Source organism: Condylura cristata, unplaced genomic scaffold, assembly GCF_000260355.1.
Source record: "Condylura cristata isolate star-nosed mole 26May11 unplaced genomic scaffold, ConCri1.0 scaffold00004, whole genome shotgun sequence".
Taxonomy (NCBI): domain Eukaryota; kingdom Metazoa; phylum Chordata; class Mammalia; order Eulipotyphla; family Talpidae; genus Condylura; species Condylura cristata.
In genome coordinates, this window is record NW_004567105.1 from 9,977,587 (window position 1) to 9,986,743 (window position 9,157).

At 43.4% G+C, this 9,157-nt stretch overlaps 1 protein-coding gene across 3 annotated transcripts in view; it reads left to right on the forward strand.

The window, feature by feature from the left end:
• The first annotated feature begins 51 nt into the window (after positions 1 to 51).
• Positions 52 to 9,157, forward strand: part of GLT8D2 (glycosyltransferase 8 domain containing 2) — a 26,647-nt gene continuing 17,541 nt past the window's right edge. For all 3 annotated transcript variants that reach the window (XM_012720610.1, XM_012720609.1, XM_012720608.1), the window contains exon 1: positions 52 to 187. The gene's annotated coding sequence lies outside the window, so the exon portion shown is untranslated. The remainder of the gene's footprint in view (positions 188 to 9,157) is intronic.

Consider the following 9,157-nt stretch of genomic DNA (forward strand, 5'->3'; position numbering starts at 1 on the left):
GCGGGGAGGACCGCTCTCTGCTCTCCGGGAAATGTAATATTGGCGGGGCTCTCTAGCCCTTTGGGATTTCCAGTGGAGTCTTAGAAGCAACCGAAGCAGCATGAAAGGTCCAGCCACAATTTGAATGCCCTGCCCTGCAGCTCCTCTGGACCTCGGAGCCCTAAGCCCTGCCCTCACCATTCACCAGGTAAATAGACATTTACAAGCTGCTGGGCAGCTGTCCCATTTTACGCTGGCCCGCCTGCAATAGTCATTTTTTTTTTGCTATAGGCTCAAGAAAGTAAATAAGAACTGTTCACACAAACTTCAGGAGCCCCCCAGTTCATGCTTAGAGCCTGCCAAAGGAATTTTGCTGGGGGGTGGAGATTGGGGGAGGAGGGTGGCAGGGGAACAGCTCTGCAAATTCAGGACATTTAGTGTTTAAGTTTGTAACATCCTGGGCTGCTTATCCAGATTTCTGCATCCAGTAGGGTTTACTATTTATATCATATTTTAAGCATGGAAATCAGTGGTTAGTTAGGACACAGATAAATGCTAACAATTAATGCATGTGTATTTCTGTGCCAGGAGAGGCTTAACTGAACTGTGATTCACGTGTTTGGAATCTGTCCTTAGGAAGCTGTTCTGAGTTCCCCCTCCAAAAAAGAAAGAAAGAACGAAAGAGCTGGAAGTTGTGAAAATCTAAACGAGACTTACTATAAATGCAGTTGTCATGGTGTTCAGGTTGAAAATGCTTTTTCCATTTTCAGAAATGGCTTGTTGTATTTACTTCATGAGCACAGGCTATTGCCGTGCTTATCATTGGATAAGTTTCATAACGCCGATCTTTAACTTCTAACATAAGAGGAATAATTAACACAAGAGAGAGAAAGAGAATGGGTTGGTATCTCAACCTCTGGTTGTGCTGTGAAAAAAAAAGAATCTGGCCCTAGGCAATCAAATATTTCTTCTAGGTGACACTCTGACTCCTTGGCTTGTTTTGTCCTCTGCAAATGTCTAGCTGTATTTCTGTTCAGTTCTTTTTGTGTAACTTGATGGAATCCCAGTCTTCATCAAATGCATGGAGTGTGGTGGTGAGAACACAGCACTCGACAGAACCCAGGGTGAAACTATGCATTGCACTGATAGCTTGACAGGCTTTGACTCTCACAAAGTTACTTGTCTGTGCCTCTGGCTGAGTTCCTTAACTTGCCGGGCGCCCTGTTTCCTCAACTGTAAAATGACAATCAAGTGACATAAAATGTCTAAAGGACAGAATGCAGGACTTCAGAGCTGAGGCCCCAGGGAAGGCTGGTTTTGCTGGGGTTGCTGATATTGGCAATGGTAATGCTGAAAGCGACCCCATGACCTGCCCTGGGGAGCCACCCTGCTTTGGTCACCCTGTCCACTCTGCTGGTCTCCTCTTCCCAGAGTTCCTCCCAGAGTACCCTTGTGAAACTTCTGCCTTTCTTGCTTCAAACACTCCCCACTCCCCTTTTCCTGGCTCTCTTTTGGCCTTCCTTGTTCTCCATTTTTTTTTTTTTTTTTTGCTGAGACAAAGACATGTTTATTAACCACCAACCTTCAAGGCTTATAGTTCTAGTTCCAAGGCATCACAATTCTAAATATTTTTTTTTTATTTCAGTATTTTCAAAAGAATTTTCAGAGGAAGATAATCTCAGGGGGAAAATACATTCTGTGAATGCATCTCACCCTCTCTGAAACTTCCAGGTATAATGGGCTTTGGGCTGCGCCACCCCATGGCTCTGCATTGACCCAAGGACCATTTTATCATAGGGTTGACTAACATTTCTCAGCGAACACTCTGCAATATCCTCTCCTGGCCACATCCGGTTTTATTTCAGTTCCTCTTATGGACATCCACCTTCGTACCTTCCCTGGTGAACAACCAGGGAGCATCTTCCTTCCCTAGTGAAGGATGCAAGCTGGACCACTTCTGATGGCCAGCAGGGATCAGGAACCATTTCTGCCAAGGGCCAGATGTGGACTTTGCAGGCTAGATGGTCCTGTGCGCCACCCAACTCCAACTTGTAACGTGAAACCAGCTGTGGACAGATCACCAAAGAATAAGCCCTGTAACTATTTACAAGCAGAATCTGTCACTGGAATCATAGTCAGTTGAGCTTTTTGGTGAAAGATTGTTGGTCCGAGCGCATGACCAAGCAGAATATTCTCTGTCTCCTGTGTGCTTTAGTGGAACTGTGATAAACATTTCACGATATTGCAAAAGTAAAAAGGACAGAAGTGTTTTGCCAGAGACAAAACTTCTAGTTCCTGATTTTGCTCTTATTTCATCGGGGGAAATCCATGCTCTTGTTCTGTTTGTGACTTCGCAGCTTGAGATGAAGGTCTCTATTCACTGTGCCTTATGCATGTGTGAACTTCAGGATCTCTGGAATTAAATCAAATCATCAAGCAGCCACCAGACACCTGGCATATGCTGATAACCATCATCCATGGGAAGCAGTTGGCTGTAACAGCTATGAAGGAGGTTAAGAATGTAGACGACCTGGGTGTGAACCTTTTCGCTGCGTTACCCTTGGGAGCTCTCTTGGCCTCTGTGAACTTTGGTTTCTTCATCAACAGTTTCCTCAAGGGTGTAATAAACTTACAGGGTTGTTCTGAGACTCAAATAAGCTGATGGGCATAGAGATCTAAGAACAATACGTTGGACAAAGCAATTCTCAGTGTTACCTGTTATGATGATAGGTTATTGAAGGGGGTTTTGTAAATTGCCCAAGACGACACAACTGAGAAATGAGGCAGAACCAGGATTTAAAACTTGACTCCATGGAATGAGTGAGATCATATTTTCCTTGCAGGTGGTACCTGCCCTGTCACACTGAAGTCATTCAACAAGACCCTCCAGAAGCCCTCTCTAAGCCTTCCCTTTTGATACCCAGTATCTTTCCTAGTGTTCCCTACTGACCCCATACAGACAGGATCGATCCCTCACAGCCTGGCCATTGCTTTAGATTCCTTCTGAACTAAGTAATACTGAAATTCACCCCCACCCTCTACTGATGAGAGTTGGTGTGTAGAATAAAACTTAAGGGCTCTGACCTTTGGATTATTTTTCTGAAGAATCCTTCCCACTTTTCCCTTTTTCTCCAAGGCAGCACTAATCCCCTTAGCCCCTGCCAGATTGTAAAACATTCTTTCCAGATTTGGCCATGGGCCCAAACCCTTTGGCATCTGGTAAAACAGCTCCTAGTGCAAGGTCTTCAGGGATCTATTTTTAAACATAGGTCCAGACCTGTTCCCTAAGCTCTCTTTTTCCCCTAGTCACAGGCCCTCAGACCTCAGCCTTATTTCCTTCCTGCTTTGAAGCTGCCACCATCCAGCCCTCGCCTGGGAAAGCCCTTTCCAGCACTGGCTGCCAGACACCTCCCCAGCTCCATCTTTCTTGTGATCTTGAAGACGAGCCAACTGGCTTTTAAATGCTAATGGTTGACTATTTATTACTGTAGGGAAACTACACACCAGCACTCAACCTAAGCAAGCTCACAAAGGGGCAGGAGGGGCCCCGTGGGCCCCTTGTTGCTCTGATAAGAGGAAGGCTGTTGGCACCACTGGCCTGCTCAGCTCTGAGCCCTGGAATGGGACCAGTCATGGCTCCCTCTGCTTTTCTTCCTTAGTGAAGTTCTACTGGCTCCTTTCTTCCTGAGCTGGAAAAACAGAACAATGAGTCTCTTTCCTTTTCTTCCTCTCTCCTGTCACTCATTCACTCATTCCACACATTTATTGAGCTCCTGCGTGTAGCAGGACAGGTATGCAGAGGTGGGTAAGGTTTTGGGTCAGGTCCTCCTCATCACATGGTCTAGTGAGAAGGAGGAGAGATGAATGACCAGATAGTGAAATCAGCTAAGGCTTCCTGAAGGAGGTGATAGCTGAATTGAGTCTTGAAAGTAAAAGTGATTGGGCCCTCCGTGGAGGCGCACTATAAAGTTATCAAAGCCACTGCAACACAAGTTTGATCCCTGGCCAGGGGGGTGACCACCTGGTGTGGCAGACCTTTCCTGACCCACCTGCTGCTCCCCTCCAAAGTGTATTTCAGCACATCTCTGTCTCCTACTCCCCACTCTGTCTCTGGTGAATCTTCTCACCCTCACACCTCTGGCCTGTACCCCAGGTCTGTATGTATAAACAAACAAATCTTTAAAAAAAAAAAAGAAAGAAAGAAAGAAAGAAAGAAAGCACAAGTGATTTACCAAGGGAAAGACATTTCAGGTAGCGAGGACTATATGATTCAAATCTAGAAGCAAGAAAATCACAGACTTGGGTGTGAAGGATGGAGGAGGATAGAGACTAGTTTTCAAGCAGTTCAGCCTGGGCAGGCCTAGCAAGGTGATCTACAAGCACTTTAGGCGCCAGCATTAACTTTTCAATAATGGTGTTTCCATTTTAGGGCTTTAGGCAGGAAAGGAAAACTCAAAATCGGTTTTGACCTGGTCAATAGAATTCTGCAAGACAACTGACTTGTCTACCTAAAAAAATTAAAAAGCCATGGGGGCCCTCCCTGGTGGCGCAGCGGGTTAAAGCACAGCACTGAGAATCTGAAGCCACTTCCGTATGAGTTCGATTCCCGCCTGCCGCCTGCCCCGGAGGAGACCACATGGCGAGCCAGACCTCTCCTGACCCGCCCGCTGCTCCCCTCAGCAGTGTACTTCGTCGATCTGCCTGTTCTGCTCCCCACTCTGTTTCTGGTGAAGCCTCTCACCGCCCCTGAGCCTCTGTCCTGTACCCCAGTTCTGTATGAATAAATAAATAAAACATTAAAAAAAAAAAAAAAGCCATGGGGGTGTAGTAGGGGTGACTAGTGAGTAAAAGAAACTCAAGATGTGACCACCAAACTTTAAATGATGATATCGGAACAATGGGGAGAATTTGAATATGAACTGCTCATCTAATATTATTAGCTAATGTTATTTTGCTTAGGTGTGATTATGGCCTTACGGTTATGTAGGAGGATGTTCTTAAGAGACAAACACCACAGCATTTGATCTTTCTCTCTATTGATTGAGAAGAAAGAAGGCAAATATGGTGACATGTTAGCAGTTGGTGAACTGGTATAGAGTATGTGAAAGCTCATTCTTTCACCTGTTTGGTAGACTTGGAAAATTTCAAGTGATAATAAGGAAAGGAAAAGTAAATAAAAAATGAAGATAGTCAAATGGTTTCCTGGAGCTTCTTGTTTCATCTTAAAGTGATGGGTGCCATGCTGGACAGGGGAAAGATGAGGGCCCTTCATAGATGAGAGTTTTATTGACATGACATGGTAGTCTATTAAGTGTCTGACAGTGTTATGTCTAAAAACACCTGTTCCTATCTTAATTAAAAGACACTTCATTGCTAACAAGTTCTAACAATCATCTGAGCCTTTGTTGAGTCATAATCTTTATGCTGGTGGAGGGTCTTGTCTCAGTGTTGGTTGCTGAGACTGGGCAGCGTGATGACGGCAGAAGGTGGGTGGATCTGTGGCAATTTCTTCACATGAGAGTGCAATGAAGTTTGCAGCATTGCTTATCTCTTCCTTTCACAGGAGATTCTGCTATAGCATGTGCTGCTGTTTGATAGCATTTCAACCACACTAGAACTTCTTTGAAAACTGAAGTCAATGCTGTTAAGTCCTGCTGCTGCTTTATCAACTAAGTTCATGCCATATTCTAAATCCTTTGTTGTCATTTCAACAATGTTCATAACATTTCTTCCAAGAGTAGTTTCTAGCCCATGAAGCCACTCATTATTACAAAGCAACTCTTCATCATCTCAAGATTTATTGTGAAATTGAAGCAATCGGGTCACATCTTCAGGCTCCACTGCTAATTCTAGTTTTCTTGCATTTCCACCACATTTGCTGTGCCCTTCTCCACTCAGGACATTCACCTCTCAAAGTCGTCCCTTAGGATTGGAATCAACTTCTAGATTCCTCTTAAGATTTATATTTTGACCTCTTCCTATGAGTCATGAATGTCTTTAGTGGCATCTAGAGTAGCAATTCCTTTTCAGTAGGTTTTCAATTGACCTTGTCCAGCTCGATCAGAAGAATCATTGTCTATGGCAGCTACCATCTTATGAAACGTATTTCATCAATAAAAAGATTTGAAATCTGAAATGACTCCTTTCATGGACTGTGGAATTGCCATCATGCCCGTAGGCATGAAAGCAACATAAATCTCCTTGCACATCTCCATCCAAGCTCTTGGGTGACAAGTTGCATTGAAAGTGAGCTGTGATCTTTTGAAAGGAATCTCTTTTTCTGAGCAGTAGTTCCCAGCAGTGGCTCTAAATATTCAGTAAACCACGTTTGAATCAGATGTCCTGTCATCCGGGCTTTGTTATTCTATTTATAGTGCAGAGGTGGAGTTGATTTCATATTATTCTTAAGGCCCTACAGTTTTCTGAATGATAAACGAGCACTAGGTTTCATCATTTCTGGCTTTTGATTTGAAATGCGAGATGGGTGATTCTTCCTCTGACTTGAATACTGAGAGGCCATTGTAAGATTATTAATTTCAGTATTGCTGTATCTCAGGGACCTCAACTCAATCAGAAAAAGTCCGAAATAATGGGCTGTTGTGAGTTGATTCTTCCCAAGGTACTACAGGGAGAGAGAGAAGGGTCAGCGCAAATGAACTGGTCGCTCCTGGGAATCCACCCATGTCCCTAAAAAATAAAAGAGACATTGTAGCTGGTTATTTATAGTGCATTAAAGACTTGAATGAAATCCCTGTTGAAGAGTTTCTCCAGATCACTGCCAATAGGAGCTCACAACACTTTGGTTCTTGAAGAAGCTCAGGGGTCTAACAATATCCTGTCTTTCTTCGCTGCCTTCCCCAGCTGTCTTGCTCTGTTGCTAATTTCTAAAGGTTATTATTCCCTGCTTGCTGACTGTTGCCTCCAGTCAAACATCAAGTTCAGAAGTTGCTTTGAAGGACCATAATTAAGGAAGATCAACTTAATTTGAAAACAAACTTTTGAGTTTTCAAGACAAATTGTTATTTAGAGCAAATTAAGTTTTTATAAGATAGAGTAAGTCCGTTTCAGCTCCGGGGTGATTGGCAAAGTGCCACAAAGAAATGGGTGAACACATATATGCGGCAAAATTGAGTTACATTTTCAGACTAAAATGAATATTGTGATCTAAAATTCTTGTCTAGTGGTTCAAATGAATTTTTAAAAAATCAAACCTATGCTGCTGTGCCATAATTTACAGGGTTTGTCCTTGCATCTGCTTTTCTTAATACCCACCTACTTCTGTATGAAGAATACAGAAGTGGTGTGGACTCCACCACCCCCAGAACCCTCAAGCCCAGCAACTGTGGTGAACTCTGGCATGCTTCTACTTTGCTACATGGAGTCACATCTCCTTCTAGCTGTTTGCAAATAAAGTTCCCAGAAAACTTTTGTGCCCTGGGAACTGAGGAGAAAAGTTCTGGTTATCATGCTACCTGCTTTATATGGAATTATTTGAGGATTTATGTGCCAGGGAGGGGAGGGGAATTTATACAGTGCAATGGCACTGCTGGCAAGTTCCACCTTGAAAGGTCACGCAGTCCCCTCACCCAAGCCCCTCACCCAGGCCCCCAGAGTGGCAAAAGGGAGACTATCTGACAGTATCAAGATGAGAGAGATACTGCTGAGCTGGCGTCAGGATGTTACCCCAGAGAGCCACCCTGATAAAGATCAAAGACCCCGAACAAACAAGACCGCTGACCAAAAGGACCGCATGACTCTCCCACGACCTCCCAGGCCCAACAGGATGGGGCATATAAAAGACCCCTATAGCAGGTGCACTGCCCCCGACTCCCAGACCCTCTCTGGGAGCCTGCGGACCTCGCCTGCCCAGGAGCTGACTAAAGCTTTTCCCTATCTTGCTTCTGTCTCGTTGCCTTATTCTATCCACAGGAACTCACACACCTGTAGAGAAGGGTAGAGATTTGATGAGGAGAATTTCATTGTGAAGCATGCAGTTTCCAGCCAATATCTTGTCTATGGAAAACGCTGGCCCTAACACTAGGGCTCTCAATTTAAAAGATTGGATAGGGTAGGGGTCCCTTTATGTGATATTCTGGAAATGGCCACACTTAGGGGCAGAGAACACAGCTAGGATGTTTGCCAGAGGCTAGATGTTGGGTAGGGTCTTCCCTCCAAAACAGAAGCACAAGAGAATTCTTTGGGGGTACTGGAATTGTCCTGTGCTCCATTTGTGGTGGCTGCTACAAAAATTGATAAAAATTCATTGGACAAAATCAAAAAAGTGAATTCCATTGTAAGTAAATATTTAACCACTTGAAAAAATCAACAAGTCAAAATTTGAAACTGACCTGATAATATGCCTTTAATAAATTAGATGTCACAGGAAGGAAACTTATTTAAAAAAAAAAAAAAGGTATACAGACTATTTATTGTGGCCTCATGTGTGTTTTCCTGCATTCAGTCCTCCTTCGAATTGTGGAAGTCTGCAATAGGAAATTCAAGAGACCACAAAGAAATTGCCTTGTCAACATATATCAAATGTCTTGGCAGAAAAATAGTTCTCATAGGGCTAATTCTTTATTTTCTGAAGAAGCAGTTGGCTTTTCTGTTAAAAATTGTTCCTGGTATATGTCTAGATGATAGTTCTCTTGGAATTTGACGGCGTCTGTCTCATGCCAAGCCAAGGCAGCATGCAAGAAGGAAAAAGTTTGTCTGGGACAGACAGAAGATGAGAACAGTTGATGATGTGACAGTGATTTTTATGGCCTAGCAGAACATAATGCATTGTGTGTGGGTGTGTTTAGAACATCCTATACTTAGTTATTTGCTTGGATTCAATATCCTCAGGAACCAAAGTTGCTTTTTATGAGTGAGGACCGGCCAGGGCTGCCCATTTTAATGATCTGTGCCGAGAACCATTCTACTTACTCAATGAGTCCTGTAGAGACATCCACTGGAAAATTGCCCTTTGTTTTGTGTCCTGGCCCCTTCTTCATTTTCTGCAATTTTCAATAAAAAGGAAGAAAGTCTGTTCAACATTGGTCTATATGAAGTTGTGCAAAGATGGGTATTTTAATTACTTCCAACAGTGTACAGCTGTGCAGGCAACTTTTTTTTTTTAATTTTATTAAAAAGTTTATTTTTACATCATTTTGCACATTTTTTTTTCATCTCAATT